Source organism: Onthophagus taurus, chromosome 10 (assembly GCF_036711975.1).
Source record: "Onthophagus taurus isolate NC chromosome 10, IU_Otau_3.0, whole genome shotgun sequence".
In the NCBI taxonomy this organism is placed as follows: Eukaryota; Metazoa; Arthropoda; class Insecta; order Coleoptera; family Scarabaeidae; genus Onthophagus; species Onthophagus taurus.
Genome location: NC_091975.1, coordinates 7,932,570 through 7,958,080, shown reverse-complemented (window position 1 = coordinate 7,958,080; position 25,511 = coordinate 7,932,570). Strand labels below are relative to the sequence as shown.

At 32.0% G+C, this 25,511-nt stretch overlaps 1 protein-coding gene and 1 long non-coding RNA gene across 15 annotated transcripts in view; one reads left to right on the top strand and one right to left on the bottom strand.

The window, feature by feature from the left end:
* LOC111419107 (uncharacterized) overlaps positions 1–25,511 on the bottom strand; it is a 228,790-nt gene that overhangs the window by 49,504 nt on the left and 153,775 nt on the right. For all 3 annotated transcript variants that reach the window (XR_011641573.1, XR_011641574.1, XR_002706897.2), the window contains one exon: positions 6,554–6,750. This is a non-coding gene — a long non-coding RNA (uncharacterized lncRNA). The remainder of the gene's footprint in view (positions 1–6,553; positions 6,751–25,511) is intronic.
* Positions 1–25,511, top strand: part of LOC111419106 (homeotic protein ultrabithorax-like) — a 526,223-nt gene that overhangs the window by 390,756 nt on the left and 109,956 nt on the right. The gene's annotated exons all lie outside the window — the stretch shown is intronic.

The following is a 25,511-nucleotide window of genomic DNA, read 5'->3' as shown; positions in this document are numbered from 1 at the left end:
TCAGACTTGGGCACAGTGCAACAGAATCTTTTATAAAACTTTAGCAGGCCTACGGAGACACTGTTTTGTCAAGGGCCCAGGATTTTCAGTGGTTTAAGACATTTTCAGCAAAATGACGGTTGATTGAAGATGAACCTCGAAGTGGAGGATCTTCATCTTCAAGAACCGCTGAAAATGTCTACATAATCTGCGCAAAAATGATTCAAAAAAACCTAGGAAAGGTACCTTGACTTTTAGAATCGATTGAAAATGATCCAAATCATTACTGGAGACGAGTCTTGGGTGTTTGAGTACGACCCGAAAACCAAGCGCCAGAGCATGAAGTGCCACATTTCAACCTCTTCAAGGCTGAAGAAACCAAGAATGAGCAAATCGAAGATCAAATGCATGCTGATTTGTTTTTTGGATATCCAAGGAATCGTCCACAAACAGTTTGTGCCTTAAGGCCAAACGTTCAATCAACACTTTTACCGAGAGGTTCTAGCAAAATTTTGAAAAAGAGTGATTCGTGTGAGACTATACATCAAGAACAACTCGGTTGCATCACGATAATGTCAATAATTTCAATAAACGAGTTTTTGGCCAGTAAAAACATTCCTGTGGCTCTTTAGCCTTCTTATTCGCCTGGCTTGAGGTTTTGTGATTTTTTCCGAGATTGATAAATTACTTCAAGGGAGCTCATTATAGGACACTCGAAAACATTCAAACGGTTGTAAATGACCAGCTGAAGGTTATTCTAGTATCGGAGTTTCAGCACTGCTATGAGGATTTGAAGACCCGTCACCAGCGCTGTGTGGCTTCAGAAGGAAGTTATTTGGAAATAGACAATATTGTCCTAACCCAACCGTCTCCAGCGCTGTGTGGCTTCAAAAAGAAGTTATTTGGAAGGAGACAATATTGAAGTGTACATCTAATCAAATAAAAAATTGAAAAAAATTACTTAATTTACACACCTCGTATCCGTTTTATTGAATTTATTCCATAATTTTGTCGCACACTGTATATACGCAAATTACATTTATACAGGGTGATTTTCAACATATACGCATAAAGTTGGAGATTTATTCCTCATGTAAAATAATACTTTCAAATCAAAAATACATAATATATAAGATTTTAAAATGACATCAAAGAAGTGTTCCAAGTTGTTTCCAATATTTTCTATACCCAATTGGGCTAAACCACGTTGTTGGCGGATCATTTATATCTGATTTCGCAATACTTGTTGAGTACTAACTTCCTCAGTATTCATTTCATCAGCTGCATTATTAAATGGCTCTGTTTAACACATCCATACATCATTTGTGTAGAAATCTTGCAATCAAAATTTGATTGAGCAAACGATACACTTAAATGTATGCAAATGTCAGTTTTGAACAGATGAGACTGTTTGGTGTTGCTGTGTAAGTTGATTTCTGTAAGCAAAGGTGATATGATAGCGCTGCCTAAACCAGAGTGTTGGCGGATTATCTCAGTAACAGTTTGTATCTGATTTTGCAATCCTTGCTCAGTATTAACTTCGGTGAATAAAAAGACGATTGAGGTTGGGCTTTACTTTGACTGTATTGACCTTATTTAGAAACTATTGAGGAATAAATTCCCAAGTTTATGCGTATAGATTGAGAATCACCCTGTATTTATATATATTTCTTATTATTTTTTTTTAAATTAATAAAAATGATAATGATCAAGAAATGAGAAAATTTTAAAGCTGTTAATTACATAACGAGATATGTGGTTGCGTGCGTTAGATTAGTTTTGGTTCATTAAATCCTCGTGTAAATTGCATCGCTAACACTAAGTCGGCTTGAGCTTTTGAGATAATCTAAAAAGCTTCGGTTATGCTCCGTTACATATCGCCCTGAGTGCGTGTTACTCATTTCATAAATAATACAAAAGTTGTAATAGAAATGTTCGTTTACACGTGGATACACAAAATAAATTTTAAAACAAAAAAAATTGTATAAATCCTCTTATGTATATATATATATAGAGATATACATAGAGTAGAGAGAAATCCATTATTTGGTTGCGTTTCGGAGGCTTTTGCTCTGAAAACCATTTGGAGGCGCCCCTTCGCGACACACTTTTTAATATATAAACCGTAATTTACGGCGTTCGTAAATCATGACGGCGCAGAACCCCGTTCGCCATGGCGCCGTTTCATTTGTCAGGTGCGTCCGTTTTGGCGCCGGTACGCGTGACGTACGTCCATTGTTTTCGCGCCAGTTTTCAAATCCGATCGATAGCCTTCTTCACCAAAACGGGATTTATGACGTTCGATTCTCCACCCCGTTCTCTTCATTCCTACACCCCATTAAACGAATCCATTTCGCCTCGTAATAAAACGGTGTGTTTACGAAAAGACTACTCGCGCGATAAACCCTAATTAATTAATCGACATAAAAATTAACCTCTTATCGTCACCAACGCATATTTAACGGAAACCTTATCTTTGTTTACGTTTAACTGGAAATGAGGATAGATAACGTATATATGGTTGGTTATGACTTATATTTTTTCATTTTACGATTATTTTAACCAATCGTAACACATTTCGGAATTTGTGCAATTTCCTCCGATTATCATTTTTTTATTTAAATTTCGATTTTAAATCGTTAATGGGATCATTGTTATTTTTAGAACTGTAATTGAATAATTAGCGATTGCTTCTAATACTTGATTTACTTATCAGTAGTAAACAAGTCGTAAAATAGTGTTATCATATTTATTTTTTTTTGAAATGAACTGAAATAAGTGAAAAACCGACAAATTAAACTCATTAATAAATATCTTCGTTTATTAACTCAAAATAATACTTTATTGATAGATATTTAAATAAAAACTTTAAATTAATTAAATTTTGTATATATTTTTTGACTGATGATGGTAATAAATTCCCGAAACTAGTCTAATATATAACTATATTATTTCTTATAAAGCTGCGTTAACTCAGATTTAAAAACTCGAAATGGACTGAAAAAGATTCCAATTTAGAATTAGGACAAACCTTCTCTTTTTCCCATCTCAATTTGTTCGTAAGTCCAAAAATATTTGCAAATCCTTATTATGTCTTAATCATACACAAATTGGGTGTCAAAATCATCAAAGACTTCATAATCTTTTCAAAATCTTAGAGAGAACTTAATTTTCTTAGTGAACCTCAAAACAGAAGAATAGAATTTGATACAGAAACATAAAATGCATAAACTGTCGAGACGAGATTTTTGCAAAATAATGTTTATATCCGTTTTATTGAATTTATTCCATAATTTTGCTGCACACTGTAGACTGTACTTGGAATGGAGCAACTTATACGACGTCTTGGTGGTCATCAAAAATCGTACTCGTTTCAATTTCTCCTCTTCATCTTGAATATCGCTGCTTCTACAATGATTCATTGCTAAGTATTATTTTACTTCTACGGTTTTTTTTTGATATCGTTTTAAATTTATTACCTACAATCTTAAATGCCTGTGTTGACCACTGTAGGCCATCTTCAGTATTAGGCAAGAGGATGGCATCATCTGTATAGCACTCAATCTTGATTTTGTAATTTTGTACAGGGTGTCCAAATGGAGCTACTTTTTTTCATAGCCTCAATAGCCTCATCGCCTCATCACTGCTTCTACAATGATTCATTGCTAATTATTATTTTACTTCTACGAGGTTCTTTTGATATCGTCACAATTTATTACCTACAATTTTAAATGCCTGTGTTAACCACTGTAGGTCACCTTCAGTATTAAGCAAGAGGATGGCATCATCTGTATAGCACTCAACCTTGATTTTGTAATTTTGTACAGGGTGTCCAAATTGAGCTACTTTTTTGTGGAGACTTACAATGGCACAAACCAAATTTTCATAGCCCTTTTCGTTTTTGATATACAGGGAGTGTTTGAAATTTACGATTTTCTGACACCTCCTGTATCTCGGCTATCCGGAAACTTAGTAAAAAAGTAAAAACGGTTTCTAATAGATTTTTTCACGTGGAATCCAATGGTGCACGTAGAATTTTTCTAATCATTACGGTTTTTGAGTTATAAACACAACTCAAATACTGAATACTCAACTTCTAAAATACTTAATTCCAGCGAAATTTGGACACCCTGTACAATGCTACAAATGTTATACCTCCATAAAATAATGGATTATATCGGGTTGAGTTGAGGTTGGGTTGGGTTGGATTTGGGTTGAGTTGGGGTTGGTAGAACAAAAGTATGGAATATAGCTAGTAAATACGTCATTTGTGATTTAAATGAAAAATGGAAAATTATGGCGCATATTCTGGCTATATTTGTTTGAAAATAACTACTAAAATAAAATAACTAAATAAAAATTTAGAAGGGGTAGATAAAAATATTCTTCGGTAAAATGGACGAAATACAAGTTGGCAAAAAACTAGATACTGCTTACAAAAGATGAGATACTACCAATGGAAGACTAAATATCGTTAGCAAAAAAATTAATTTCACTTGCAGAAGACCTCATACTGCTGGCAGAAATTAAATGCTACTTGTAGATGAGATAATATACGAGGAAAAACATCACATACTGCTAGTAGCGAATTAAGTACTGATAATGGGAGACTAAACAATGCTGGCAGAAGACATAATATTACTTCCAAATGACTATTTACTACTTATAGATTACCTAATACTGCCGATAATAAACTGGATAATGTATGCAGAAGACTTCATACTGCTTGTAGATGACATGATGAACTAAGTACTAATAATAGAAGACTAAACAGTGCTGGCAGAAGACTAGGTATCGCTTCCTAATGACAAGTAGTAAATTCCCTAATACTGCCGGAAAGACATTAAATGGCAAAAACCTAAATAATGCATGCAGCAGATTACATACCGTAGCTTCGCAACTTTCTATCTTTCATAATAACTGAGATACCCAGCCAACCCATCGAAATTTGGACACCCTGTACATACTTTGCAGAAAATGAAATAAGTTTTTGTTGCTGTGCAGGATGATTTTTGGAAGCAAAGTTTGTACATTTCTCAACACTGCTTTGGCTTCCTTCACTATTATTTTTGATATCGACAAATATAATTCCTAATGCAACATTATCTCCGTTGAAATCTCTTTGAATCAAGCAAAATCAGCGAGATACGAGTTTTTTTCTAATTTAATCCCTGACCAGCAACAAGTTGATGAAGAATTGCTTGTTACACTAGCGTAATCGGGATTGCATTGGGTTATATAATAATTAAAATGTTTTTCTGGTCATTTTTCTATTAGGCATTTTAAAACTTCCTTCCCCCAAATATGTTCAGAAGATATAAATACCATATATATTAATTTGGCAATACTTGCACATTAATTGGAAATACTTTTGATTAATATATTTGATGCCCATCGTCTTATATTCCTTATTACATTATGTAAGACTCTAAATTTATCTGTAATATAGCAATAATACTTAACCCAACCTAATTTCCATTCCATATTCTCGGCTCAACAACCTTTGATACAAACATACAAGTATGAAACTGATTTGATTTTTGACGTATAAATTGTGCTTTAAGTAATATTAGAAAAAAAGATAAGATTAACAAAAAAAATTATTGCATTGTAATTAAATGTTATAACTTAATTAGTAACGAAGAAAAAAATAAATGACTTAAAAATTAATAAATTTCTTTTTGTTTTTATTTTCTCTTTTCACATCCTTCATTATAACCTCGATTATAATTTTAAATGGTAGTTTGGGAAGAATACAAGAGATGGCGAATATTGTATGGTCAATAAAGAATGAGAGAATACAAGATGCATATATGGTGGTTTGGGTGGCAAATTAATAATTTACCTTGCTAATCACTTACCGAGCTACGGCAACCGGCCATCTAAGATTTAATTAAAGCCCGTAAATTACGGATCGCATCGCAAACGCAACGTGCGAAACAGAGAGGGCAAGAAGAGATTTTTTTGATAGATACCCATTTAATGAGTTATTACCGGCCGTACACGTTCGATTATTACCCTTCCCCCTTGCCCTTCGTTCGTCGCGGGCTTTTATTTTTTAATGACCACAAAAATAACCTCGGCGTCGTCGTCGCTATCTCCCCATCAAGAAATTGTAGAGAGCGACGCTAATATCTGTAATGGATATCGGAATAAATGCTCTAAATTGTTCGCTGCTTATAGTGTAGGTAGTATTTTTGAAACGCCCGTCAGCGCCGCGCTCGGTAAACGTCGGAACTAAGCGGTGGTTCGGTTTTTGTAAGCTCGCTCCATCTATCGGTGCGCGCCCAAAGTTTCAAAGCCCCGAATCTGGTGGGGGGCGATTTGTAGGGGAATATCAAAAGAAAAGAGACAAGAACGAACAGAGACGAATGATCAGGGGCGGAGCTAAACGGGGCCCCCATAACACTCCTGAATAACGCATTACGGGCCTGGCTACTATATAGTAAAATACCACGCCTACTATCCGAAAAAAAAGGCACGCGTAATGGTATTTCGCGGTTCGTTAAAATCCTCCTAATCGCAGCATTAAAAAAAATTTTTTATTTTGGTATTATCTAAAATTCGATCTCACCTCGTAAATAATTGTCACAGGTAACCTGGAGGGGTTTTTCGAGTGCTTTTAGGGAGGGGTCTCTAACACCCTGAGCTTCCACTTCTACCATAAATCTCTTTTGGTGCTATGTCTACCTAATTCTCCAGTGGTTACACCACGGGATATCTTCTCCGTGGGTGGTGAACCGACATTTTTTTTTTGGATTGAACAACATGCTGCAAAAAAGAAACAAAATCAAATTTAAAAATACTTCTTAAACATTCATCAAAACCCACAGGGAAGGGGGGAGCTTCCCTAAAAATAACCCGAACTATTTCGAAACTCGCACCAAAATAGCAAAGACTCAACAAGATTCTGAAAGTCTTAAGATTCCTAAAGTAAAATGTCGCCTCTTAAAGACTTAAGCCTTTTTTGTAACTCAAAATTTAAAGAAAAATGTATATATAGTTTTGAACAAAAGTACTCAACAAAAACCTTTGAAAAAGGATAAAATAAGAAGATACTTTAATTAGGCGACATTCCGGGCTACTCATTCCCACGTAGCGAAATAAAAGCAACGAAGAACTCGCGAGAGAGGCGGCAAAAAGAAGGTCCGAAGGACTGAAAACCCGGTCCGGTCGAGACGGCTGGACGAAAAAATGGAACGTCGCCGATATATAAATTATTAATGGCCGGTGCTGCCATCTAAGGCGGGTCTGCTCCCTCTCTTTTTTATATTAAATATAGTTATGGAAACTCGAAACCCCCACCAGCGCTTCTTTACTCAATGTGCCCTTATCAAGAATTGATTCTTTTTAGTATAACTTTTTGAAAAAGTCTTGGGTGGTACTTAATTACCTATTTTCTGATTGAGAAAAAAATGTTGAATGATCTAAAAGAGAACAAACATCATGGCCATAGAAGAGAAGTAGAAGACCTACCTCACAGCGGATTGCAGGAATGCTTCAGATTCTGCGGAAGGCACCAGACGTGCCTTACCGTTAGCGACCGGCGTAATCAGCCTGAATCTTAATTAGCGCGGCCACCCGTGAGAGTGGCAACCAAACCGACCAACAACCCCCCGATTTCCCCTCGTGATTCTTTGTGGCACGAGCTCAGCCACAACGACGACGATCGCGAAGGCTATTTTTAGCGATTTGACCAAATTCGGTTCTTCTGTCGTGGTTGATGGAGTGAAAAGGAAAAAAGAAGCGGCGACAATTAGTCGGTAACGGTTCCGGCGGGATTCGGAACCGTCGTAGTCCATTTCAGGGGGGATGGTGATTTGTATCGCACCATTGTTTTATCCTAATGCGTTCGCTAAGAGGAGATGTCACACATCGCTAATTGGGATCGAAGGAATTTTTAAAGTCTTACTTCTCCTTATGGATTAAACCCAAGGAAACTAATTAATTGTTTACTTATTTGTAATTAAAGTCATTTAAGTTTTATCTCAAGTAATTTTAGAAATAAACGTCTAATTAAATTTGTTTTCAAAACGTTTTAAATAAAATCCTACTTATATGGGGCGGTGATGTGACCTATGTGAAGTTAGCCCCCAATTAGATGTATAGTATTTTGATTATAACAAGAGAACCACTCAACCGATTTCGATAAAAATCAATCCTTGGCCAATACGAAAAATTACCTTTTTTTAAGTGGTGATAACTCGTAAACGATGTACCCGATGATCAAGATCTATACGTCATTCGATTCGTCATAATTTCTTCTATCGAAACCACATAATGCCCGATTTCAATTCTTTCCCATCAACCTTGTACACCCCTCGGAATGACACCGTGTTCGGCTCGTTGTTTATATAAAAATATTAATTTAAACTAAATCGACTATAATTAGTAAGGCACGGAACTTTTGTAACAAAACGATACGATTTCCCCCCTCCAGTCGTTCTCAGCAAAAAAATTCATACAAAAGTTGTTCTAAATTAAATTCTAAAACTATTTTCTCAATAAAAAAAATATATATCAAATTTTTTTTGAGATTATGTTCTTAATTATTGATCTAATCAAAAATTTTTATTAACAAAATTTGTTTAGAATTACTTCAGGAACAGTGTTTGTTAATAAAATTTTTTGCTAACTTGAAATTTTAATTTCCCTCTGAATAGTATGCTATCAAAATTAATTATCTCAACAATTATTGTTTTTATTAAAAAATGTTTTAAATAAAATTTGTTTCAATTTCGATTTTGAATCAATTATCTTAATAAAAAAAATTTACATCTTTATTAATTAAGCATCTAAGTATAATTATATATAAAAACGGAAAAATTATTATTTTGAGTTTATCTCCTTAATTATTGATTAAATCAAAAAAAAATGTTGACAAAGTTTGTTTAGAATTGTTTAAGGAACAATTTTTGTTAACATAATTTTTTTCTAACTTGAAATTTTAATTTCCCACTGAATAGTATGCTACAAAAATTAATATTTTTGAGGTTGTATCCTTATTGTTGATTTATTCACAAAATGTTGTCAACAAAATTTGTTTAGAATTACTTCAGGAACAGTGTTTGTTAATACAATTTTTTTCTAACTTGAAATTTTAATTTCCCTCTGAATAGTACGCTATCAAAAGTAATTATCTCAACAATTATTGTTTTTATTAAAAAATGTTTTAAATAAAATTTGTTTCAATTTCGATTTTGAATCAATTATCTTAATAAAAAAAATTTACATCTTTATTAATTAAGCAGCTAAGTATAATTATGTATAAAAACGGAAAAATTATTATTTTGAGGTTATCTCCTTAATTATTGATTAAATCAAAAAAAAATGTTGACAAAGTTTGTTTAGAATTGTTTCAGGAACAATTTTTGTTAACACAATTTTTTTCTAACTTGAAATTTTAATTTCCCACTGAATAGTATGCTACAAAAATTAATATTTTTGAGGTTATGTCCTTATTGTTGATTTAATCAAAAAATGTTGTTAACAAAATTTGTTTAGAATTACTTCAGGAATAGTGTTTGTTAATACAATTTTTTTCTAACTCTAAATTTTAATTTCCCTCTGAATAGTATGCTATCAAAATTGATTATCTCAACAATTATTGTTGTTATTAAAAAATGTTTTAAATAAAATTTGTTTCAATTTCGATTTTGAATCAATTATCTTAATAAAAAAAATTTACATCTTTATTAATTAAGCATCTAAGTATAATTATGTATAAAAACGGAAAAATTATTATTTCGAGGTTATCTCCTTAATTATTGATTAAATCAAAAAAAAAATGTTGACAAAGTTTGTTTAGAATTATTTCAGGAACAATTTTTGTTAACACAATTTTTTTGTAACTTGAAATTTTAATTTCCCACTGAATAGTATGTTACAAAAATTAATATTTTTGAGGTTATGTCCTTATTGTTGATTTAATCAAAAAATGTTGTCAACAAAATTTGTTTAGAATTACTTCAGGAACAGTGTTTGTTAATACAATTTTTTTCTAACTTGAAATTTTAATTTCCCTCTGAATAGTACGCTATCAAAATTAATTATCTCAACAATTATTGTTTTTATTAAAAAATGTTTTAAATAAAATTTGTTTCAATTTCGATTTTGAATCAATTATCTTAATAAAAAAAATTTACATCTTTATTAATTAAGCATCTAAGTATAATTACGTATAAAAACGGAAAAATAATTATTTTGAGGTTATCTCCTTAATTATTGATTAAATCAAAAAAAAATGTTGACAAAGTTTGTTTAGAATTGTTTCAGGAACAATGTTTGTTAACATAATTTTTTTTTAACTTGAAATTTTAATTTCCCACTGAATAGTATGTTACAAAAATTAATATTTTTGAGGTTATATCCTTATTGTTGATTTAATCAAAAAATGTTGTCAACAAAATTTGTTTAGAATTACTTCAGGAACAGTGTTTGTTAATACAATTTTTTTCTAACTTGAAATTTTAATTTCCCTCTGAATAGTACGCTATCAAAATTAATTATCTCAACAATTATTGTTTTTATTAAAAAATGTTTTAAATAAAATTTGTTTCAATTTCGATTTTGAATCAATTATCTTAATAAAAAAAATTTACATCTTTATTAATTAAGCAGCTAAGTATAATTATGTATAAAAACGGAAAAATTATTATTTTGAGGTTATCTCCTTAATTATTGATTAAATCAAAAAAAAATGTTGACAAAATTTGTTTAGAATTGTTTCAGGAACAATTTTTGTTAACACAATTTTTTTCTAACTTGAAATTTTAATTTCCCACTGAATAGTATGTTACAAAAATTAATATTTTTGAGGTTATATCCTTATTGTTGATTTAATCAAAAAATGTTGTCAACAAAATTTGTTTAGAATTACTTCAGGAACAGTGTTTGTTAATACAATTTTTTTCTAAAAATGTTTCTAAATTTTTCTAAAAAATGTTTTAAATAAAATTTGTTTCAATTTCGGTTTTGAATCAATTATCTTAATAAACAATTTTTACATCTCCATTAATTAAGCATCTAAGTATAATTATGTATAAAAACGGAAAAATTATTATTTTGAGATTCTTTTAATCAAAATTTTTTGAGAACGAGTGGGGGGGGGGAATCGTATCGTTTTGTTACAAAAGTTTCGTGCCCTGATAATTACAGAACGGTTTGACGGATTTTAATGTTTTATATCTCAATCGACAGCTTTCGCCTGGCTGAATGCGCTTGTTGATTAAAACACAAAAAATTTATTAATCAAATGTGTTTTATTCAAAATCCTTAAATATTTCGAATCGGGCATTTTGACATATGCATTCAGGTTTCATTTGAGATACTTCCTCTGTCCGAAAATGTAGAAAAGATGTAGAAAGCAAAACCATATTACTTATTTCAATTGAAAATACAAAAAAACAATAACTTAAACTATTTATTTGTAATACTTAATTACTTCTATTATTTAAATATTCTTGAGCCATTTTAATAGCATTTTCATCGCATTTAATAGACAATAAAGTCGAATTAGAGTGATTGCGTCTTAATTTCATTTTGTTTAGTTGTTTCACTGCTTCAATTAATTCATCGATATTTCTTTGTGGTAGTTGATGCTGAACTGATTGAATAGAATTGAGAAAACCTAAATCCAACACATTCAAATCGGGACTGTTGGGTGGTTGCGGTTTTAATTGAATATCCCAACCGTCTTCAGTGAATGCTTGCGTTAGTGAAGAATCGTTACTGTTTAAATGTGGCTTTGCATTATCTTGTTGAATGTATATTGTGTTTTTCTTAGAACCAACAGGTCACTTGTCCCGTATTGCAAGAATTAAATTATAAAGAATCATTTTCTTTATTTCTTCTTTGTTAACAACTTCCACAGCTTTGGTTACGAAAGTTCCCTTTGGTCGATTTTTGCTGTTTTTCTTAGCTAGAGAAGAAGATGCAAATGGCCTAATTCCTAACTTACCATCAAAATACACTTTTGAAAATCCCAACGTGGACGAGCAACTGTCGCCATAAACATTACCTTGGTAATAAGGCTGTTCTTCTTCGGGAGTTATATAAAAGCTTCTTTTAGCTTTGGTTATATAGAACCATTTTTCGTCAATATGTATATAATTCAGCAAATCTTCGTCAAACATTCAATTCGTCACTTTTTATTTTTTTCAGTTTAACAATGGTTTAACAAAAGTAGTGATTCTTTTTATTTCCTTTCCTTTCTTTAATCTGTCATGCAGAGAGAATTGAAATCTTTTCTAGCGTTTGGTGATTTCGATAGAAGAAACTATGACGAATCGAATGACGCATAGATTTTGATAATCGGGTACATCGTTTATGAGTTATCACCACTTGAAAAAGGTCATTTTTCTGTTATTTTCGTGTACCTTCGCATTATTTTGGTGTTTTACCGGAATTCGAGCATTTCCACAAATCAATTGACTGGTTCTCTTGTTATAATTAAAATACTATATATGTAAAATCGTATCTAATTGGGGGCTAGAAAAATTGGGGGCTAACTTCGCATAGGTGGTGATGTGAGTGTTTGAGTGTTAGTTAAGGGAATAGGGGGGAAGTTGAATAAACGCGCGTATGTGTTGGGAAAGTTTACATGGGGTTCTCATGTAACGGAGTAACCGTGGATAGTATTCATAATCACGTTTCACGTGGTGGTCCGCAGTAATAAGCAACGGAACGCGCTTGCCGCCACCGTTGGTCTACTTGCGTCGGGGGTGTTTGCCGTGTTCACGAAATGAGAAACGGCAACCAACACCGCAGGGTCGTAATTTGGCGTCGTGGGGGAGTATATCAAAGCCGCCCCGCAACGCCGCGCCCGGCTACCACCAGCAGCAGCCGCCCCCACTGAAATACGACCGGCAAACGTTGTGTTTATTTAATCCGGCCGGAAAATTAATCCCGCGCCGCTGGATTTCCGGCGCAAAAATAATACGAAAAAAACGGAATAAAAAAGGAGCCCGAAAGAAAATTGTTTATGGTCGAAAAAGCGGATCAGGCATTAATATAGAATGCGTGTATATCTCGTTGCGGCCGGCGAGAGTAAATCATGCGGAGGCCTGCGCCGCATCGCAATGATATGTATATAGGCTTTGTCCGGCGAGTTATACGCGCGGCATCGCTGCCGCCGCCGCCGCCGCCGGTTCATTCCGCAGCCGTGCACGATGTATGGCTTTATTAAATGCAGATTTATGTACTCCGTTTCTCTAATCAACTTCGTTTTGCTCGTCGCGTCTTGTTCGGACCCGGAGGAGTCCAAGACCCAGGGAACCCGCAGAGAGCAAAACCGCACCGCTCGAAGATCTTCTCTTCACGCGAACCAACCCAACCACAAACAACAACTACTCATAATCCAATAATCAAAAACAAAATAATCATAAAAAACAAAGAACTTAATTCATCAAAAGTATAATCAATCATAAAATGTGTCATTTAATTCATTTTTATCTACCTGTATAATTACGTACTTTATATTTAACGTATAAACGGTATAGTGGCACAACACGGTATTAAAACCTACGTGAAACAACAACATTTAAATTAAAGACGGGTTATAAATACGTTTCGTACCACCTTTTCCCACTAAAACATCCTTATCCTGCTTAAAATAATTTATAATATTCAATGTGATCGGGGTAAAATGCGGGTTTGTTACAAGAAATTCGTTGCAAGTTGAAATCTCACCATATCATATATCTCCTTGATAGTCCGAGCTATTTTTCAAAACTAAATACGTAATCTAATGAGATTTTGAATTTTTGAGTTAAAGAGTTGATTTTAAATGATTTTATAAATAAATATTATATGAAACATTTTTCGGTAAAATCGATGTGCTTCGATGTGCAATGAATTGCTTTGAGTTGCATATACCATACTCTTCAGTGGGAAATTAAAATGTTGGAATTTTGAAAAATTGTAGCTTTCGTAATTCTAAATTAAATTTCCCTAAAGAATTTTTTGGTCAAATTAATAATTATGGAGATAATCTCAAAAATATTACTTTCTATATCAGTGTGCAACCCCATTTAATAGAAATTTTTAATTTTTAAGTTAACAAATTGATTTTAAGTGATTTTATAAATAAATTTTATATGAAACATTTTTCGATAAAATCGATGTGCAATGAGTTGCATTGAGTTGCATACACCAGGGGGTGGCTAAGCTCCTTGATAGTCCGAGCCTTTATTTCAAAAATCATATCTCTAATAATGAAAATATTGAAGAAATGAAATTCACCATAAATATTCTATAAAGAATAATCTTTAATTTGCGCCCAAATTGGTTATTCCATCTTAATTAGAAAGGAAGTTATCAAGTTTTAAAGAATTAGTTGATTTTAACAATCTTAACAAAATCAGATTTATTTAAAAAATCATCTCTCTGGTGATGCAAATATTGAAGAACTGAAATTCACCATAAATATTCTATAAAGAATGATCTTTAATTTGCGCCCAAATTGATTATTCCATCTTAATTAGAAAAGAAGTTATTAACTTTTGAAGAATTAGTTGATTTTAACAATCTTAACAAAATCTGATTTATTTAAAAAGTCATCTTTCTGGTGTTGCAAATATTGAAGAAACAAAATTCACCATAAATATTCTATAAAGAATGATCTTTAATTTGCGCCCAAATTGATTATTCCATCTTGATTAGAAAAGAAGTTATCAACTTTTAAAGAATTAGTTGATTTTAACAATCTTAACCAAATCAGATTTATTTAAAAAATCATCTTTCTGGTGATGCAAATATTAAAGAAATGAAATTCACCATAAATATTCTATAAAGAATGATCTTTAATTTGCGCCCAAATTGATTATTCCATCTTGATTAGAAAAGAAGTTATCAACTTTTAAAGAATTAGTTAATTTTATCAATCTTAACAAAACCAGATTTATTTAAAAAATCATCTTTCTGGTGAAGCAAATATTAAAGAAATGAAATTCACCATAAATATTCTATAAAGAATGATCTTTAATTTGCGCCCAAATTGATTATTCCATCTTGATTAGAAAAGAAGTTATTAACTTTTAAAGAATTAGTTGATTTTAACAATCTTAATAAAATCAGATTTATTTAAAAAATCATCTTTCTGGTGATGCAAATATTAAAGAAATGAAATTCACCATAAATATTCTATAAAGAATGATCTTTAATTTGCGCCCAAATTGATTATTCCATCTTGATTAGAAAAGGAGTTATTAACTTTTAAAGAATTAGTTGATTTTAACAATCTTAACAAAATCAGATTTATTTAAAAAATCATCTTTCTGGTGATGCAAATATTAAAGAAATGAAATTCACCATAAATATTCTATAAAGAATGATCTTTAATTTGCGCCCAAATTGATTACTCCATCTTGATTAGAAAAGAAGTTATTAACTTTTAAAGAATTAGTTGATTTTAACAATCTTAACAAAATCAGATTTATTTAAAAAATCATCTTTCTGGTGATGCAAATATTAAAGAAATGAAATTCACCATAAATATTCTATAAAGAATGATCTTTAATTTGCGCCCAAATTGATTATTCCATCTTGATTAGAAAAGAAGTTATCAACTTTTAAAGAATTAGTTGATTTTAACAATCTTAACAAAATCTGATTTATTTAAAAAGTCATCTTTCTGGTGTTGCAAATATTGAAGAAACAAAATTCACCATAAATATTCTATAAAGAATGATCTTTAATTTGCGCCCAAATTGATTATTCCATCTTGATTAGAAAAGAAGTTATCAACTTTTAAAGAATTAGTTGATTTTAACAATCTTAACCAAATCAGATTTATTTAAAAAATCATCTTTCTGGTGATGCAAATATTAAAGAAATGAAATTCACCATAAATATTCTATAAAGAATGATCTTTAATTTGCGCCCAAATTGATTATTCCATCTTGATTAGAAAAGAAGTTATCAACTTTTAAAGAATTAGTTAATTTTATCAATCTTAACAAAACCAGATTTATTTAAAAAATCATCTTTCTGGTGAAGCAAATATTAAAGAAATGAAATTCACCATAAATATTCTATAAAGAATGATCTTTAATTTGCGCCCAAATTGATTATTCCATCTTGATTAGAAAAGAAGTTATTAACTTTTAAAGAATTAGTTGATTTTAACAATCTTAATAAAATCAGATTTATTTAAAAAATCATCTTTCTGGTGATGCAAATATTAAAGAAATGAAATTCACCATAAATATTCTATAAAGAATGATCTTTAATTTGCGCCCAAATTGATTATTCCATCTTGATTAGAAAAGGAGTTATTAACTTTTAAAGAATTAGTTGATTTTAACAATCTTAACAAAATCAGATTTATTTAAAAAATCATCTTTCTGGTGATGCAAATATTAAAGAAATGAAATTCACCATAAATATTCTATAAAGAATGATCTTTAATTTGCGCCCAAATTGATTACTCCATCTTGATTAGAAAAGAAGTTATTAACTTTTAAAGAATTAGTTGATTTTAACAATCTTAACAAAATCAGATTTATTTAAAAAATCATCTTTCTGGTGATGCAAATATTAAAGAAATGAAATTCACCATAAATATTCTATAAAGAATGATCTTTAATTTGCGCCCAAATTGATTATTCCATCTTGATTAGAAAAGAAGTTATCAACTTTTAAAGAATTAGTTGATTTTAACAATCTTAACAAAATCAGATTTATTTAAAAAATCATCTTTCTGGTGATGCAAATAGTAAAGAAATGAAATTCACCATAAATATTCTATAAAGGATGATCTTTAATTTGCGCCCAAATTGATTATTCCATCTTGATTAGAAAAGAAGTTATCAACTTTTAAAGAATTAGTTGATTTTAACAATCTTAACAAAATCAGATTTATTTAAAAAATCATCTTTCTGGTGATGCAAATAGTAAAGAAATGAAATTCACCATAAATATTCTATAAAGAATCATCTTTAATTTGCGCCCAAATTGATTATTCCATCTTGATTAGAAAAGAAGTTATCAACTTTTAAAGAATTAGTTGATTTTAGCAATCTTAACAAAATCAGATTGGGTTGCCTTTATTTAAAAAATCATCTTTCTGGTGATGCAAATATTAAAGAAATGAAATTGAACTGAACAAAATATCACGAACTAACCTAATGCTGCTCTAAGACAGCTTCAAACTTCAAAATTTATCATAAGCTCAATTCCCATTAAGAATCAAACTGAAAATTTCATAATCCTCAAAGGTTAATCGCTATGTTAGACTTGGGTGTCCAACTACAAATTTTTGATTTGTCCAGTTTTGGCATAAACTTTCTGCTGTTTTAGCTTGGACGTCAGGAAGTTCCATTTTTTGCCAAGAAAAATGCATTTTTTATAGCTCATCAACACATAGCGTTGGATGTTTTGGATCACAACCTAAATGATTTTTTGAAAAATTTTTTATGACTTGAATATCGAAAAGTTTTCAAAATTTATTGCACTCAATAAATTGTCAAGTATATATGAACTCTTTAAAAAGAAAACAGTCTTAATAGAATTTTCTAAACATAAAAAACAACCCTCTATTTCAATTGAATCCTTGTGGAAAGGTTATTTTAATCAGATCCCCGTATTATCTTGTGGAACCCTTCTTTCTCAATTCCTCCCCATCGCTAGTTTATGGTCCATTTCGAAATTTCGTTTTCTTTTATCCCCCTTTTTGTGTTCTGTTTTTTTTCCTCATCGATTTTAACTGTTTACTTTGATTGGAAAAAGGGATGAGATTGTTTTTTTCAACTTTCAAGATTTAGATAATAATAATAATAGTTGTTATGGAGTTCAACTTTAACCTTCCCCATCCCGTTGCAATTTCCGAGCGTAAATAGATAACTTTGAGTTTCCGGGTTATAAACAAAGCGGACGGAAGATGAAGCGAATAAAGATGAAAAAGAATAAATGGAATGAAAAGAAAAAGAAACCAATAAAGATCATATAAATCGCCAACCACGCCCCCATTACGTTATTTAGCTCTTGCCTCTCATCATCATACCTAATGCTATTAAAGCTCCTAAAATTATGAGTTATGGCGAACATAAATCCGGCGGCGGTATCGCCCGACGTGGCGGTGGGGGCAGCACTTTGTCATCATTAGGATTGCGGGGTGGGCGAGCGCGGGGAGGCGAGGAACCGGTCCGCGGAGATAAAGCCCGGCATTTGTTTCCCCCATTTGTTTTTGCCGTTATTGGTTCGCGAAACTTTACTACAATAACTAAGATTTACGCTTAACAACAATTTACTTATTTATTATCATTATTAATGTTTATTTTTTATTTGCAGGTAAGCGATCAACATCATTCCTCTTAAATTTTACTTCGAGTTGTAAGTAAAAAAAATTTTGTATTAATTAATCCATAGACGTGTTATTTATTATACGGTGTAGTTTGGAAAGTTGGTTTGAATTTTCGAATAAGTAATAGTATATTATTCAACAAGCGTATAATGGTGGCTGTTACCCACGAAGAAGAAGTTAATCTGAGTGGGTAACATCCATTATACGCATACTTTATCTACAACTATTTAATTTTGAAAAAAAAATCAAAAAAAAAGCTCTCTTTTCTGTTAATATTTTATTTTTTGATTAGTAGGCCGTGTCAGAAGTGTGGAATAATGGCTTCATTATTCAACACTTTGTCAGTCATGCGTGTCATTACCTGTCAAAAATCAGTTGCATAACGAATAGATAATTCAATAGTTGTAGATAAAAATATTTTTTGTGATAATAATCCCAATCGTGTCGTTTGTTAACCTCCCAATCTATAAATGCAAACTTTTCGAATCGCAATCCATCGTGTCGCTTATCTCCGCGCCACCGTGTGTATCGCCTCGGGGGTGGCGTCGCATTTGAAATTCTCTTCCATCCAAACAAAAGGAACTGCAATTTCCATCTTAGAAAGAGGATTTTATCTCGCGCAGACCAGATTAGGAGCCTTAATTGTGCGAAATCCAGGCGGTGGCGGCGTCGTCGTCGTCGTCGTCCAGAGGCGGAGGCGATAGGGCGTCCGGGGGCTGATTTAGGGGCCGCGGCGACTCGGTCGGGTTCGGTTAGGTAACATCTGAGGGGCCGCGGATGGGGGGCGCGGAGAAACTGCTCCTTCGAAATTATGTACGAGGCTCTGGGAGCAATATATCTGGAAAGGACGTGCCAGACGGAGTGTGGTGGGCATTATACGGGGGAGGGTCCCGGGGGCGGCGGCGGCGGCAGCGCGGGACTCGAGCTCTCCCCGGGCGGTCGTGCCGTGCTCTCTCTGTACCCCTCCTCTTCGTCCCCATCCAACACCGGAAACCGATATTAACCAATAATAATCGATGTTTACTACAATTAAAGTGTTCGGAGAAGTTTATTATTGACTTTCATACAACTTAGGGTTATCTAAAATTTAAAGTAGGTTTAGAAATTTATTTATATATAAATTAGATTGAATGTACAGGGTGGGTTATTATAGGCTATCTCAGAAACTATAAGAGATACGAAAAAAGTAGGTGCCCTCTTTTTTCGAGACTAACCCAATCCCGCAAACACCAAACCTCTATCTTTTTTTGTTTTTAAGTTATAGCCAAAAAATCAAATTTTTGTGATTTCAAAATATTTCGTTTATTTTTGAAATTAGAGAAATGGGGTTGATACGTTCTTAACACACTTTTTTAAGTAGAATATACTGCCGTTGAAAAATTTTAAAAATATTTGATGATTTTTGAGATACAACCCAAAGTTGTATTTTTTTAAATACAAACTACAAGGGGTGCCCATTATGTATGTATTCGTTGCTCGTTTATTTTCCGAAACAAAAACAATTCAATGCTTTCTTATTATGGCAAATAAAATATTAAACAACTTTTATATAAAATGTTTTTTTATGAAGTTGATATTTACCACTATATTCCATACATAATGAGCACCCTGTACAGTAGATTATGGTGTTACTAAAAAGAGCAATTTTTAGCTTTCCAATGATGTATTGTATGGTGTATTTGGGGAAAATAAATTTTTAATTATAAAATATTAAAGATTAATATTCAAAATTATAATTATAGTAGGCGAGGAAAACGTTAAATGTCACTTAGTTACTATGGTAACGTGAGTTTAATTGTTTCTTTTGTGTCTAGCGCTACTTGATATTTGGACAAAAATAACATCGATTGTAAAACATTCATGCGCTACTAGATTAAAATGTTAGGTTGATTTTTGATGGGGAAAGAAATGAATTTTTAAGAAAAACAAAATACTGTCGTAAAAAGAATGTTTTTAGGATCTCAATAATAAAAAAAAATGTTGGCATTCCATTTAAAAAAAAAAGTTGACAGTCGCCATTTTGAAATAATTCGTCCAATTGAAAATCTATTATCACCATCGTGTAGAGAATGTCCTAAAACATATTACTCAAAAATATTTTGAAAGTAGTATCTATAGTGTGGCTAGAAAAAAATAAGGCGCTTACTATGAATCAGGCTGTATATGATGATCACTTTTTAGTTTAATTGATAAATAGAACACAATAGTACATACATACATACATATGACGGGCATGAACAGCCAATGTGTTCTTAGAATTTAATTTTTAATCTAATTTTACCTTTTATATGTTATTTATTCTTTTACAAAAATTGAACAAAATTAATTTTACAAACATATTTATAATAAAGTTTGTGATATCTTCTTTATGGCAAAGAAATGTGAAGTTAACATTATGACATATGACACTGACGTCGATTTCTGGTATACATATTAGTTATTTATATTACAAGTGGGCTAGAAACATAATTACTGTACGAGTACTGTAATTATGCTCTAGCCCACGTGTGATATACAGCATTTTATCTACGACTGCTAAAAATTACTAAAAATCAATTTCTTTAAAAAAGTCTATTTGACATTTATAAAAATGTTTACTCATCTGGAATAAGTGTTTTGAAATGTAAAAACATAACAATTAACGTTTATAATAAATAGTATTGTTTCTCTGTAAGTAGATAACACTTTTTCTTTTGTATTTTTGCTCGTTTCAATAAATTAAGTCTGATTAGGCTAAAAATGCGTTACGTAATGAAACCAGTGCGGTAATGAACTTCATTACGTAACTCAAATCACCTCAAATGAATGCGGTAATGATGACTTATCCAAGCAGTCGTAGATAAAAATAATAACATTTCAAATTGTGTATGGCAGCGCCATCTAATGAATTGTTATAGTAAATAAAATTCCGTCTTTATTTAATACCTATCAAGAAATCATACCTTGCTGATCATTTCATTCATGAATTTTTCTAAACGAATTTCCCGCTTAAAAATTCCTCATTATCTTTAAATACATAAAGCGATAAAATTAAAAAATGATTCTTTAAAAATGATAGATAAGTCCGCTGCCCAGTTTATGATCCCTAATCTTCCTCTATCTCACCCAATTTCAAAAAGGTAACTAATATGAAAAAAATTCAAAATCTCGTGATTGGGGAAAACTGGGAAGATAACTAAAGATAACTATTCAAAGTTTTTATTCGTTGGTACAAAACCAACTTTATCCTGCATAATGGTACAAGACCAACTTTCTGTCATATTCGTGCAAAACCATATAGCAATTATTGCTGCAATCATTATTTCTTTCCATTTTATTTAGAATCAAGTAATAGCATATTATTCAACAAGCGTATAATGGCGGCTGTTACCCACGAAGATGAAGTGTAATCTGAGTGGGTAACATCCATTATACGCAAGTTGAATATTATACTTTATCTACAACTATTTAATTTTGACAAAAAAAATCAAAAAAAGGAAAAAAATAAACTTTGTCCACGACTACCTTATAATATATACCTTATGAATGAGTTTTCTAAAACAAAATGGTAGTCATTTTTCACGGAGTGAATAATAATCATTATTCACGAGTAGCCATCTTGACCAGACCAATAATAATTATTTGAAACGTTAAAAGTTCAAAAAACGTCAATTTAGTTCAATTTTTTAGGAGTTTCTAAATGTTTGACATTAAAAAAACCTAAACAAATTCGTTTTTTTCTGTTTTAAGCCTAAATTAATTAATTTTCGTAAAGAAAACGACGTTTTATAAAACTGACACTTAATTTTGACTTAACTTTTTAATTTATTTAAAAAATAAATTTATGGAATCAATTTCAATAGTCGTGGACAAAGTATAGTATTCTACTCGCATATAATGAACTATTATTCACTCAGGTTAATTATGCCACTCGCAGAAACTTAACCTTCGTGAATAATAGCCCTCATTATATGCTCATATAATAATATACTATTATAGACATTTCAGACATAACCTCAATATAAGAAAGCTGTCATTTCTGTTAATATTTTATTTTTTGATTGGTAGGCCGTGTCAAAACTGTGGAATAATGGCTTCATTATTCAACACTTTGTCAGTCATGAGTAATGCGTGTCATTACCCGTCAAAAATCAAATGTATAATGAATAGATAATTCAATAGTCTATTAAAATTTTATCATAATTCCATCTTGTTCGTTAGTTTAGACTCGATACGCATTTCTAATATTAATAATAACATAGACACTTTTCAATAAAGCGCTTTATAGAGATTTCAAGATGCAAATTGTTACGAGAGCTTTAAAATTGGATTGACGTAATTCGAAAGTTCCTGAAGATGGTTCTATAAAAGGACCGAAACCGGTAGAATTTATAACATTACATCCATTTTAATAAAAGTACAGAAAGATTAAAGTATTTTACTTGATATAGCAATTACTGTCCGCCTACTATAATCAAAATTTTGAATTTAAACTATTTTCGAATTGAAAACGCTTATTTGCCGCAAATACACCATACATGCGATACATCATTGGAAAGCTAAAAATATGCTCTTTTTATTAACATCATAATCAAGTATAGTTTGTATTTAAAAAAATACAACTTCAAATAAAATAAATCAAATATTTTTAAAATTTTTCAACGGCAGTATATTCTACTTAAAAAAGTGTCTTAATAACCCTATTTCTCTAATTTCAAAAATAAACGAAATATTTTGAAATCACGAAAATTTGACTTTTTGGCTATAACTTAAAAACAAAAGAAGACAGAGGTTTGGTAGGTTTTGGTAGAGATTTGGCTTTTTTCGTATCTTTTATAGTTTCTGAGATAGCCTATAATAACACCCACTCACAGTGTGTTAATTAATTATCCTACCCGACGTCAACATTGCAAGTATGCAACCAATATCACAATATTGGTATTGCAATACGCAAATCACGTATTATAAAATAAATACTGTAATATTGGTTGCATACTTGCAATGATAACGTCCCCGACGATTAATTAACACACTGTAAGTACGAAGGCTCTTACAGCCGGTGTTGATTAAACTAAAAGCAGAACTAACACTAGCACTATTACTAGAACTAACACTAGACCTAGAATTAGAAACTTGTAGCTTAACCTGAAAGTTTTTAGTTCTAGATCTAGTTTTAGTTTAATTTATTAGATTTATTGCAAAGTAGAAAATTAGAGGAGTTTTAAATGGTATTTTTGGTTGTACTAGTAACAAACCGCGATTCTCGCATTTCCCACAGGTCGGTTTCGATCGATAAGAGCGCCGGTAACCGAAGTTATCGGCCCCCGCTATCGGATTACCGACTCCAATTACGCGAGCCGCATAAGGTGAATGAAATCCTGGTCAGATATTCGTAGTCGGCCCTTGTCGACGTACAAGAGATTCAGATGGTCGATAGGTTCGCGTAATTACCAGCGTCTATATATACATATATCGTGCGTGTTTGAGAGGGCAAACTGTGTTGTGCGTAAGTAGCTCTCCACCACACAGCTTCAACCAATTTGCCTTCACGTCCGACCTCCCTCTTACCTCTTCTCTGAATACTACTTGTTTCTGTGCTCCTTTTCATTTGGCTAATGGCTGAAGTGAGGTCGCCCGGAGGCCGGATAATTGAATCGAGGTCCATTTTTATTCCGCCGAGGCGGCTTTAATTGTTATTACCCTAATGGGATGTTGCTGCTCCCGGTATAAGGCGAAAATAAGACCTCATCTGTTAATGAACCCAACGTTTCGAAAATAAAAAAAAATTTAATTTATTTTTCTTCTTCATCTTCTTCAATGTTTATCGCCTTAATCCGTCATATCGCGAGTCCGGGGTTCCGTGGGCGAGAGGTTGGTTTTGGGGGGAACTGTGGGGAGCTCGGAATCCGGTCCTTTGCGATGGTCGGACATCGATCATCCTTGTGTAGTGGTGAGAAGAACGGGTTTTCGACTGGGTCGACCGCCGTTTTGGCTTTTTACCCGATCGTGCCGGGATAGAGACGTCTACGGACCGGAGGAGAAAACCGGAGGAGTGCGTTGACCAATGCGCTGCGCGGTCGCCTTAAATCTCGCGCGCATTCCCCATCTTCTCCCCCCGCGAGCACGAGCCACCAAGTGATTTAATATTTCCAGTCGCCAACCGGGGCCTCTTTCGTCCGTGCTTCTTCTTCTTCGAACCCGGCGAATTCCCCGGTAATTTCATCAATGAATACCGAATAAGCGGTAAAAACTGCACCGCGATTTGCCATTCCAAAAACGACCTTTCGGTCCCAATTAAAAAACCCTTCTGGCGCATTCCCCTCATTGTTCTTTTCTTCTTTCAACTTGACAAAAAAAATTTTTCAAATTTTAAAACCCTTTATATTCTTTCCCCCCTCTTCATCATTTTCAAGGTCGAATCAATTCTTCTCTTTCATATACAGGGTGAGTTATTAAATCGTTTGGAAAACAAAAAAATATTTTATACAAAAGTTCTTTGACTCATCACTTTCTATTACGTAAAATTATTTTCACGATATTAGATACACTATGGCTTTATCTTAAGTTTTTTATACGGAACACCCTGTATGTTGTGTACTATTTGAATTGCTCATCAAGTGCCCTTTAATTAATGATAAGTATGTCATATATCTAACTTTAATAATTTTCCTGATATTTAGAATTTAAAGAAAAATGTGTAATAACATGGTCATTATTGTACTTAAAAAAGTGAAAGAATGTAATAAATTCTGTCACTTTTTGTTGTTTTCTCTTTTTTGTTTGTTTGTCATTTGTAAATCCGTAAACTATAAACAATTACTAAACGTTGCTCAACAAGTAGGTATTAATTTAATTAATATTTAGAAGTTGTTCAAAATGCCGCCCATTTTCTATATCTTTTTAAAACTCATAAAGTACCAAGTCGCATTAAAATCGGAGCAAAATTATTTTCCATTATAAAATATTAATCAAATAATAAAAGGAAGAACAAGAAACTGATAAAAATAGATAGAATATAATATTAAGTACAATAACGCATATTTTATTACACGTTATTCTTTAAATTCTAAATACCAGGAAAACCACTAAAGTTTGATATATCACATACTTATCATTAATTAAAGGTAACTGGATGGGCAATAGAACCAGCACACAATATACAGGATGTTCCATTTAAAAAACTTATGAAAAAGCCATTTGAAAAAACATCAAATGTAACTAAGCTTTATGAATACGCTGTATAATAATATCT